A 12,082-nucleotide genomic window follows, 5' to 3' on the forward strand; every position below is an offset into this window, starting at 1 on the left:
TTTTTAAAACTCGGGAATGAGGGCGAGACCTTTCGAACCCAGACCGCGGAAATACTGTCTGGAAAATATGCGTCATAACAATGCACCCATCTTCCTCCTCCCTCCGGCTTTTCTTTCGGACACACACCACGAAAGCAGTCATACGCTTTCCTCTAGTTAATAACTATTATTATAGTTATCCTGACTGGATTTGAAAGATTGCAGCGAAGATGAGTGATGGATAGGCTAAGGAAGTTAATTCCAAAGATTGGGGGCATGGTATGAAAAACTGCGTTGGCCATACGTTTTGGTTCGAGCAGGGGAAGATCCCAAGCATGCGGATGTCACTGAGAAGAACTGAAGAGCGGAGCTGGCGCGAGGGTATATAAGGATGAATGAGATCACCGAGAAAGATACTGTGGACCAGAAGTCTCAACAGACTTGAAACAAAGAGAGACGACTGTGTAAATAATTCTTTCTTGTACTGGTACTGGGAGCCAGCGTGAAGCATGAAGATGAGGAGAGACGCGGCGATCAAATTCAGCCTCGGAGGCCACTGTGAGAAAGACAAAACGAGCAGCATGGTTGTGGATTTTCTGGAGCCTATATAGTAGCAGTGAGGTAGCTGGGTGAACCGAAGCTCTCTCTCTTCCGGTTGTTGTTGTGAGAACGTGGTCGCACTTTCAGCTCTCTAAAAATGTGAAGAATCATTGTGCTTTCAGACGTTGTGTGACTGTGAATATTTGCAAGAAGATGTGTCAATGACCAGTAAGTCCGATGGCGTAAGTAGTTTTCTTCGATCGAAGTGAATCTTGCATTATTTGCTAAAACAATTACTACATCATTAAGAAGGATCGAAAGTTGAGCACGGTTCTGAACTAACTAGGCCGGTAAAAAAGAGGCGAGCTGCACGTGTGATAAGGTTTCTGAACACGGCGACGACGACGACTTTTGGTCAGCGTAAGAGTGCATGTGTACCGAAGTTGACGGTAGCCGTTGATGTGTTGTACAGTCCGTGCAGTGTCCACCCTCCATAACAGGCTGTGCTGGGAAAAAAAAAAAAAAAAAAAGGCTGATCGCGAAGGAACGTTCGTGTCGTTTTGTGAAATATGACATCGCCACTTGAAATGTGCTTTACAATGCTGTAATGGATAAACAAGGACCGGCACTGTGACAAACTGTCACGTGAGTAGTGTGTGTGGTGTAATTCTGTTTTAATTGTTTCTTTTATGGCTGACTAGAGACATGTCTGATGATGAGAAAACTGCAGGCAAAAAACTGAAGCTAACTCTTGACAATATTCAAAAACGTTTTGTGTGTGATAACGAAGAACTGGCATTGTGGCGTAACTGTCTTTGCTTTCGCTACTCAGCCATCAAAGAAGAACTATCTTTCCAGTTTGATGACTATGATTATGATGGTTTTATTTTGTCTCCATCTATTCTTAGACAAATTTCACATTCATCAAGAGTCGCCAAATCTGTTCTCTGCATCTGTTACAAAGACACAAAATGTGTAACTACAACCGTCTGTATTTTACGCAACAATCTGGAGGAACCTTGCTGTGTCAAGGAGTCAATTGTCCAGACTGGGACACTGAAGAATGTGAGGTGTTAAAAAGAATTATTTACTACTTTATGCATGGAAAAGATGTTGAAAAACTGACTAAATCACTTATAAACATTCCAATAACTTTTATCACCTCTCTCTCAACGTCCCCAATGTTAATACCCCCAGAGGCAGACTGGAGTCCTGTGACAGTTTCCAACGTGACTGTTCGAACGGATTCTGGTTCTTCACCCCCACATTCTGATTTACTGCAGCCTAGTGACCAGACAATGTGGTTATTTTCTCCCCTCCTCCACCTGTTGCGGCCAGTACTTGTGGTGATAGTAACACACCACCCACCAGCAAGAAGACCACCCCCATCAATAAGAGGACCAGAAATCAGTGTCGACGATCTCTGTATCATGGACAGAAAGCCTGACCTGCCTCCAGCCCGCTGCCTGCACTCAACAGAAGAGTTCTTCAGCTGGAACAAACATTGAACTCTTGGTGCCACGTAGAGGAACAATCCAAGCCAACATTACTTCCATGGTGGATGATGCAAAAACGGCTCCAAAGATATACATGAACTGGATAGCAAAATCATGAAGATTTCGGCAACAGTAATAACAGAGTATCTTACCTACATTTATAATCTCTGCATTGATAAAAACTATTTTCCTGTATGTTTCAAACGGCCTAAAGTTTTTCCACTCTTCAAATCAGGTGATCCTACATCTGTACTATCGGTTCTTTCAAAACCACTTGAAAAGCATATCCAAAAACATATACTGTGTCACAAAAACAAATATCAATTAATTCACCCAGTACAGTAGGTTTTAGGGAAAACCATTCTTGTCATACTGCTCTGACACAAATGATAGATAGATGGCTCTTAAATATAAATAATAGTAAATTTACAGGTGTTGTCTTCGTTGATTTTGCTAAAGGCTTTGACGTAATAAATCACTCTCTTCTCCTTAAGAAACTTGCTTGTTATGGCTTAGCTAAGAATACTTTACAATTTCTTTCTTCCTTCTTATCAGATCGACAACAACTGGTCTGCATTAAGTCTTCCAAATCAACTTTTCAAGAAATAAGGTATGGTGTACCACAAGGATCGATTCTTGGCCCCCTTCTTTTCTCCTTATACATTAATGATTTGCCTCTTTATATCAAATCTGATTGTGAATTGTTTGCCGATGACAACTCCATACACTCCGACCATACATGTATCAAAGTTCTGACATCCAATTTACAAGACAGTGTGAACAGATTAGTTAAGTGGACAGAACATAACCATATGTCTCTCAATGCTAAAAAAACTAAATGCATGTCTGTAACAACTCGACAGAAACACCAGATAATGCCAACAAATTTGTTCAATATTTTCATTTCCAATGTAAAAATTGAAGAAGTCAAATCCCACAAAGTTTTAGGTATAGTTATCGACAATGATTTATCATGGTCTGAACACATTACTTATTTATGTAAAAGGATGTCTCAAAAAGTATTCCAGTTATCAAAAATATAACACTTTCTAAATACTCATGCCAGAAAACAATTCTTTAATGCTCACATACAGTCGATAATAGATTATGCTTCTACGTTGTGGGATTCTGCTAGCGCTAATACTTTAAAACCTCTTGTTAGATTATACAAACGTGCTTTGAAATTAGTTTTATTAAAGTCATGTTCATTAATTCCTAATGATTATAGGTTACTTGATATCCTCCCACTGGAGCTAAAACTAGAATATAATAAGGCTGTTTTTATGCACAAAATAGTAAGTGGCTACGCACCTCCTTCAATTTTAAATAACTTCCCAGTAAATAACATAAAACATGTACATAAGTTGCATATACCTCGTCCAAATCTTGATCTTTTTAAGTCCAGCCTAACATACAGCGGGGGAACGTATTGAAATAATTTACCATCACGTTTAAAAATATAACTAACCACAACAACTTTAAGCAAAACCTAAAAATGTACCTATTCACAAAAATTAACGTCACCTGAAGTCCAACATTGCTTTCGACAATTTGTGGGTTCCCTCTCACTCTCTCTTGAGTGGGTGTATTTGTGTGTGTGTGTGTGTGTGCCACGGTGTGTGTTTCATGATATTTTTTTCTTTCTTTTCTTCTCTTCTTCTTCTTCCTTTTGTGGAATGGCTGTGAATGGTGAAATAATGGTGTATTTTGATTGTGTTTTGATTTTCTTCTTCTTCTTCTTCTTTTGTGCTCAGTTTTCGCTTCTTCTTTTTTTCTTCTTCTTTTTTTTAAGCTTTATTCCCTCTTTAGGGCGAGGGCTGGATGCAAAAAATTATGTTACTTGCTTATCTATTACCCTCGATAATAAAGATTTTGTCTTGTCTTGTCTTGTCTTTGTCTTGACAAGCAGGGAATTACAATGTTCCAGGTGTGACAGCACAAAGACACGGCGGCGTGAGGAGAGTCAGTTTGGCCGGGTTGCATCTTTAGGCAGGAGATGACGATCGAATGGATGCAATTCTGCCAATTCAGTTTCAAAGTAACAGTTTGCACATACAGTATTTGCAACATGCTGCTGATAGGAACTGAAGAGACTGCCTTCGAATTCATCGCCCTCTCCTGCCTCGCGAACACACACACACACACACACACACACACACACACACTTCACACACACTGCACATACACGCGCGCGCGCTCACACATTAAACCTGAGACGCGCGCGGTGCGTGCGCACACACTCAGTGACGCACATGCACACACACTGACGCTGTGAGACACTCCCCACCGTCTGGCACACACACACACACACACACACACACACACTGGCACACAGACACGCGCGCGCGCACACACACACACACACACACACACACACACACACACACTGGCACACACCGGCACTACACACACGGCACACACAAACACACACACACAGGCACTACACACACACACACACACACACACACACACACACACACACCGGCACTACACACACACACACACACTGGCACTACACACACACACACACACACACACACACACACACACACACACACTGGCACTACACACACACACACACACACACACACACACACACACACACACACACACAAAAGCTCAAAAACCGAAACACACAGTACTTTTTTTTTTTAACTCGCCATTATGCAGTACATGGTTTTCACGGCAAATGAAACCGATAAAAGTGTGCGAATCACTGTGACAACTTCGTCATCTCCACGCAGTGACACACACGGCAGCACGACGACGCTGAAACAAGGACTGCTGCTTTTCTTCTTCTTCTTCTTTTCTTCTTCTTTTTCCGCTCTCTCTCTCTCTCTCTCTCTCTCTCTCTCTCTGTCCACCAGAAACACTTTAACACACGCAAAGAAGCCGTGGCACTTGTCAAAACGGGGTGACATCGACAGAAATGATCAACACTGACAAGCGGACTCCGTTAACTGAGCATCTGGTCCGCATTTCACGCACCCATGCAGTGCGCTGCGTGATGATGGCACGCACACAGATGTCCAACCACCCACCGCCGCCACAAGTTACCCACTTGCTAACTGCTCTCTCTCTCTGTTTTCTACCCCACCCTCTTATCTCACTACCCCGGGCCACCCCCGACGACACTCTCTCTCTCTCTCTCTCTCTCTCTCTCAGCTCTTCACAACAGAACTTACCTTCTTTGTCTCCTGTTCAAACTCGGCCTTTCTCAAGCCCCGTTTCTTTTCTGCCATTCCATTTGATTTAGAGCTAAGTTCCCAGACACATTAATGCCAACTTACTGTTTCGTACATGCAGTCTGAACATGGATACGGTGAGTGACTGTGTGATGTGTGCGCCCGGCCACATACGAGTTTGAGAGAGAGACTATATAATACAGAGAACTGCCAGATAAATAGCACATACAGATTGGGATAGGTGAAGAAATGAAAAGGCGACGAGTTCAACTTCAAGGAGAGAGAGCGATTGAGAGAGATGTGCACATGGTGAGGAAAACAGTCAAGCGTTACTGAGTTATCAGTATCTTGCTTTCGATAATCTTCGATAATCTTATCACTTTCTTGCATGTCAGATCGATGGTTGTTACCTTTGTCCTTTCTTCTCCTTCTGCTCCTTCTTCTTTACATGGTGAAGTGAACAGTCAAGTACTGGACATCAGCATTGCTTTCGCTATCTTTTGTGTACTGCATATCAGACTGATGATTACCTTTGACCATTTTTTCCTCTTTTTTTTTTTTTTTTTTTTTAAATTTCCTGTTTAGTTTCTTTTGCCGGTTTAAAATATTTTCGCTCTTCCTCTCAGTGTAGCAGTCATCCAATAATTGTCATGTTTAATTGTTTATCTATGGCTGATTCAAGTTAATGAGTTATTGAAAATAAGCGCATTGCCGGTCCGGGAAAGTTGACATCAGTTGTCATTGGCTAACTCTACTGCAACACAAAGAATAAATCCTCTGATCCTGAAGCAGGTTGTTTTGTTTTTTTTCACCAAAGACACTTTACAGAGAATATGACAACAGCAACTGAGTAGAGAAGTCCGTTTCCCTCATAAAAATGAAATCATCTGAAGCTAAGGCTAACTGAAAAGGCCTATTTATACTAATTCTTGTTTGTTCTTCTGGAGGAGTGAGGGGAGTAAAATCTCCCATTGTCAACGGAACAATTCTCCCAAACAACAGGAACAAAACAGGAACTCGCCTGGATCAACGGACTGACGATTATGACAGGATGTTTGACGGGTCACGTGACATTTTAGCCAGGCACACTTGACATCCCAGAGTCACAGGCTGGGATAGAGAGAGCTGCAGTGTTATGTTAGTACACGCACACACATACACACACACACGAGCGCGTGCGCGCGCGCACACACACACATGCACACACACATGCACACCGTCACACGCGGCGGATGGGTGTAGCTGATGCTGTGGAGATTTGTGTCCCATCAGTAGGCAGACCGCCTGGTTTCAATCTAACAGGTATAATGGAGAGAGACAGAGAGAGAGGCGAACGCTCTCACTCTCACTCACACACACACACACACACACACACACACACACACATTTGTCCCGTAAACGGCTCCTTCACAACTGCATGCACATCAGTACACACACACGTCAGTGCGCTTCTCTTGTTAGTTTATTGTATGTGTGTGTGTGTCCCGTGTGTGTGTGTGTGTGTGTGTGTGTGTGTGACTGAGAGAGAGACGAGAGAGAGAGAGACTGTGTATTTGGTAAGACTGATGAGCCCCCGTGTGAGGTTGTTGCAGAGACCGAGAGAGCGCTGGGAGAGAGAGAGAAGAACAGATACAAGTACTAGTTCATCCTGCACCTAAACAACATTATCACAATCGGAACAAAGTATCGGGGAGAAAAAGAGAGACAGTGAGAGGCGAGCGCTCACATGCATTGCACGCGCGCGCGCGCGCACACACACACACACACACGTACATACAGAGAGACCTTGGTTAGTTTATAGTAGTCAGCCGTGTATATGTGAGGATATATATATATATATGTGTGTGTTTTTGGTCACAGAGAGAGCGTGGAGAGAAAAGAAAAACAAAAAAGCTTAAGCACACACACACACGAGCGCCGGTCTTGGTTTTATTGATTGTATGTGTGTATGGGAGAGAGAGAGAGAGAGAGAGAGAGAGAGAGAGAGAGCCTGTGTGCGTGTGAGGTTGTTGCACAGAGAGAGAGCGCGCGCTGGGAACAATATCGGGGAGCAAAAAGAGTGAGAGGCGAGCGTGCTGGGAAAGAAAATATACAAGAACCATTTTATCCTGCGCCAAAACGACCTCATCCCAATCGGAGCAAAGTATCGGGGGGAGCAAAACAGAGAGAGAGAGAAGCGCTGGCAAGAGAGAATATACAAGGACCATTTCATCCTGCACGACAGCATCACAATCGGAACAAAAAGTATCGGCAGTCACAGAGGGAGAGGCGAGCCGCTCACAAGTATACATGTGTGTTTTTGGTCAGACAGAGCGCGGCACGCGCACACATACATACACACATACATACAGAGAGACCTTGGTTTGTTTATAGTAGTCAGTGTATAAGACGGATGTGTATGTGTTCAAGTCGGTAACTCGGAGAGAACGAAAAACGAAAGCTTAGGTACTGTCCACACACACAAGAAAAATTTCCGGAAAATGGGGTACAACCCTCCTCTCACATGTATGCACACACACAAAACTAGCACACACACAACACGCGCGCGCGCGCGCACACACACACACACACACACACACACACACACACACACATACAGAGAGACCTTGGTTAGTTTATGCACACACACAACTCTGACACTAGCTTCTCTTGGTCAGTTTGTAGCTGCTGTATGTGTGGTGAGAGAGTGTGTTTGGTAAGAGAGCATGTCACACAGAGAGAGAGAAGCGTTGTGTGAGAGAGAGAAGGGATCGTATACAGCATCATTTCATCCTCAACCCGATACAGAACCATTTCTAGTTCTCCCACACCCAAACGACCTCATCACAATCGGAATAAAGTGGTCCGCACACACACAGTAGACACTCGCGCCACAAGAAGGGAAGCCATAAATATTTGTTCAACAGTACCGCACGAAACATTGTGTGTGTGTGAGAGAGAGAGAGACAGAGACAGAGAGACAGACAGAGACGGGGAGAGACAGAGAGAAAGACAGAGACAGAGAGAGCTTAACCTACATGAGAGAGAGAGAGAGAGAACTGAGGAAGCTACTACTACTACTTATAGCAATAATATACTACTAATATTACCACTACTCCTACTACTGGCGCTGCTACTAGGAACAAGAAGAATAAGAACACACACACACACACACACAAGAAATAGATGAAGGAAAAGAAAGGACAACAACAACAACAGCAACAAACAACAACAGTTTCAGTTTCAGTTTCACTTTCTCAAGGAGGCGTCACTGCGTTCGGACAAATCCATACACGCTACACCACATCTGTTGAGCAGATGCCTGACCAGCAGCATAACCCAACGCGCTTAGTCAGGCCTTGAGTGCATGCTTACATATTTGTGTACCTATGAAAGTGGATTTCATTTTACGTAATTTCGCCAGAGGACAACACTCTCGTTGCCATGGGTTCTTTTTCAGTGCGCCAAGTGCGTGCTGCACACGGGACCTCGGTTTATCGTCTCATCCGAAAGACTAGACGCTCAGTTTGATTTTCCAGTCAAACTTTGGAGAAAGGGCGAGAGCGGGATTCGAACCCACACCCTCACGGACTCTCTGTATTGGCAGCTGAGCGTCTTAACCATTCTGCCACCTTCCTCCATGGAACAACAACAAACAGCAACAACAACATCAAGAAACTGACAACAACAACAACAAAAACACTCCAAAAAAGCAGAAAACATTATGTACATGACTCGAGGAAGACAGTAACAACAAGCTGCCCGAGGCAGAATCGTCCTGAGCATATCACACTGAAACCAAATGAACTTATTAACTTGCAAGCCTCGTCTCGTAATCGCAGTAACATAATACGACCTTGTGCGGTATGTCAGTGCGCGCCATTTTACATGCATACTAACCCACTGACCTGCATACTGCTTGCTCCGTCTGGGTTATACGTGTATCAGTGTGTGGGCACTGATGTGAGTCAGTATCACACCGCCTATGGCAGTCTCTGACGTTCTCGGAACAAAGAAAAATACTGTATGAATAGGTGGTATGGCAGCAGATGGCTGTGAGCGTGGAAACGAAAATTGAAGCCAGCCTTGTCCATGGTCGATGTCCGGACAGATCCGGGCAGTATAGAAATTAACAGATCAGATCACCACATGGTCAGTTGAGTACAAAGGGACTCACACACTCCGAGGCCAGTCCAGCACATGTGGGCATATAGCAGTAGAATTATTAAGTGAGGTCCGTTAGGCTGGACATGTGTGCGAGAACACAAAGAAACAAAGAAGGCAAGCCCAGCATTGGGTAACGCCCAGCGGAGATAATGCGGCCGGACGACAGACGAATGGGGAGATTGATCAGTCCCGGGGCTATATATAAGGCTGAACACAAAGGCCAAGGGCAGACCCCAGGAGGAGACCCCAGGAAGAGACCCGAAGAGCAGACCCCAGAGCAAACCCTTAGAATACCGGTCTGCAGCTAGATGATGATTTCAAGAGGTATGTGACGTGTTAGATTCTAAGTCAACATAGGCAGTAGTTAGGTTAGGACAGGTCGTAGGATGTCTATGTTGATGACTGAAGAATGCTATTATGGATAGTTAAGTGATATGATGTTTAGCCCAAGAATGTTGAAAATATGTGAATGAATAAACAAAGGATCAGTAGAAATGAATCAAGTCTTCAGAACTTGTTAGTTGTTATATGTTGTGAAATTATTCCCTCTCGTCACAATGGTAGGCTTTCCTCCCTGTATGAAATCCAGTTGTGTCAGGTAACGTTAGGCAACAAACATAGGGAACCAAAAGAAATCAGAGAGAATAGACTGCATTCCCCTGAGTTGAAATGTTCTAGGAATAAGTTGGAATTTACAGTTGATGGAGATAGGGATATTCACTCGTGAGACAGTTGGCACAAGATAAATCCACGACTTTTCCGTCGTGTGATAGTAATATTCACTGATCTGATAGTTTGTGGACATGACTTTTCAATTCCATTTAGTTTAAAACACTCACAGGGTAATAACGGCACCTTTTCACCCGAGTGATAGTAACGACGCAAATCACCACAGTGTTTAGTTAGCGTGCACTAACTAGTATGTGTGCCGGCGCGACTGAGCGCGCTGTGCGCGTGCGTCCGTCCGAGTATCACTGTGTGTGTGTGTGTGTGTGTGTGTGTGTGTGCGTGCGCGCGCGTGCTAATGAGAGGTTCAAGGGGGAGGGGGGGCCAAAAAGACAGAAAAGCTAGAGAGACACACAGACGGACAAAAATACAAACACAGCGACTGGCATCTGCGACTGAGAAGTTCTCAGGCTGATATAAGTAACTCTGAGGAGCGGGAACAAGAGCTGAGGAAGAACTGAAAATATTGCAATGTTACCGGCGGGCTCAGTCCCGGCGATAGCTGTTTTAACTCAATCGCTTGACTTTTGTCAACAACCGTTCAGTCAATAAAGAATTACTGTGGTGGGGGACAAAACGAAAGAACGAAATGACAGAAAGGACGACCACAGCCAGAGACTTGACAAGTGTCAGTGAAACAGTGCAGTGAGAGTATGTGGGTTTGGGGGAGATCAGTTTAAACTGACCAGTGTCATGCGTGTGCGTGCACGTGAGTCACATCCACACCCACACGCACCCCGTCGGACACCCCCCCCCCCTCATCTCCCCCCCACCCACACACACACACACACACCCCGCCCCCCCTTCCATATACACACGTGACTGACACACTGGACTGAGTGCTGGAGGCAGAAGGGGCCGATCAGAGTGTGAATCCAACAACGATATCTCTAGTGACTGAGTGGGTCCCGGTAGTGATGCTCATTGAAACACCAGTGTACCTTCTTTTTTCTTTATTCTTGTGAGAAGCAGCTCTGATTTTCAAACCGGGCCACCAATGAGAAAGAGCCTCACAAAGTTGATGTCTTGTCCTGCACCTGGCCCTCATTATATGTCATTCCGAGCGACCCCCATCACTGATCCACTGACTGCTTCCTTTGTTCCGCCAGCTCCATAAATGGTCTGGTTTTCCCAGAGGCAAACCCACCAATGAGAAAGGGTCTTAGGAGGTCCCTTGCACCTGGCCCTCATTGTGTCCATCTGCAAGCAACACCTGCCTTGGTCCCGAGACCACAACCCCGCGCACCGGCCATGTCCCGTTAGGCTACCCACCCCGCACCTGCACCTTATTATCCCGACCCCAGGCCACGCGGCTATAATCATATGGGCGACCCTTCCCCACACGTGAAGACTGCTGGATAAAGCCTGTAGGATCATTCGAGCTTCACAGTGAAGACCAAGCCACCAACCCACCATGAACGAAGCCACTGAAAACACCGGCAGAGCCAGCGCATGGAATCCATGGCCAGCGTTAGCAGTAGCAGCAATCTTTTCGGGTGATCAGTGGATTTTCTTCGACGACTACCCAGTCCTTCCATACAGTCCGGAACTGCCAACGGAGACGTAGGCAGTTCTACCCATGTCTGAGTTCTACCCACCAACAGCCCAGCTACACCCAAGGAGATGCCCCGTTTCTACCTGATCCAGCCCTTAACGGTGAAGTGGAACTACCTGTGTGGAAACATCAACAACACTATGTCAAGCAGCTAAAAAGACAAAAAGGTGTTGGTGGTTTTATCAACATTGACAAGAAATATATTCTGTATAACTATAAACGTTACTGGTAACGTCAATCAGTTTAAGTTTGTAACGTCTAGGCTTGCTTTCGCTTACGATAGCGATATCAAGTGACTGTTGAATCTAAGGTTTATCATGGTTTATCATGTATTTGCACTGGCAGTGATCTACGAAGGCAATGGTTCTGCATAGATTCACGTATGTTATGTGGAAGGAAAGGATTGAGCCCCGTTTCCCGGCTCGCCGAACCCCAGACACAGTTGATGTGAATGC

This window comes from Babylonia areolata, chromosome 1, assembly GCF_041734735.1.
Source record: "Babylonia areolata isolate BAREFJ2019XMU chromosome 1, ASM4173473v1, whole genome shotgun sequence".
Classification (NCBI taxonomy): domain Eukaryota; kingdom Metazoa; phylum Mollusca; class Gastropoda; order Neogastropoda; family Buccinidae; genus Babylonia; species Babylonia areolata.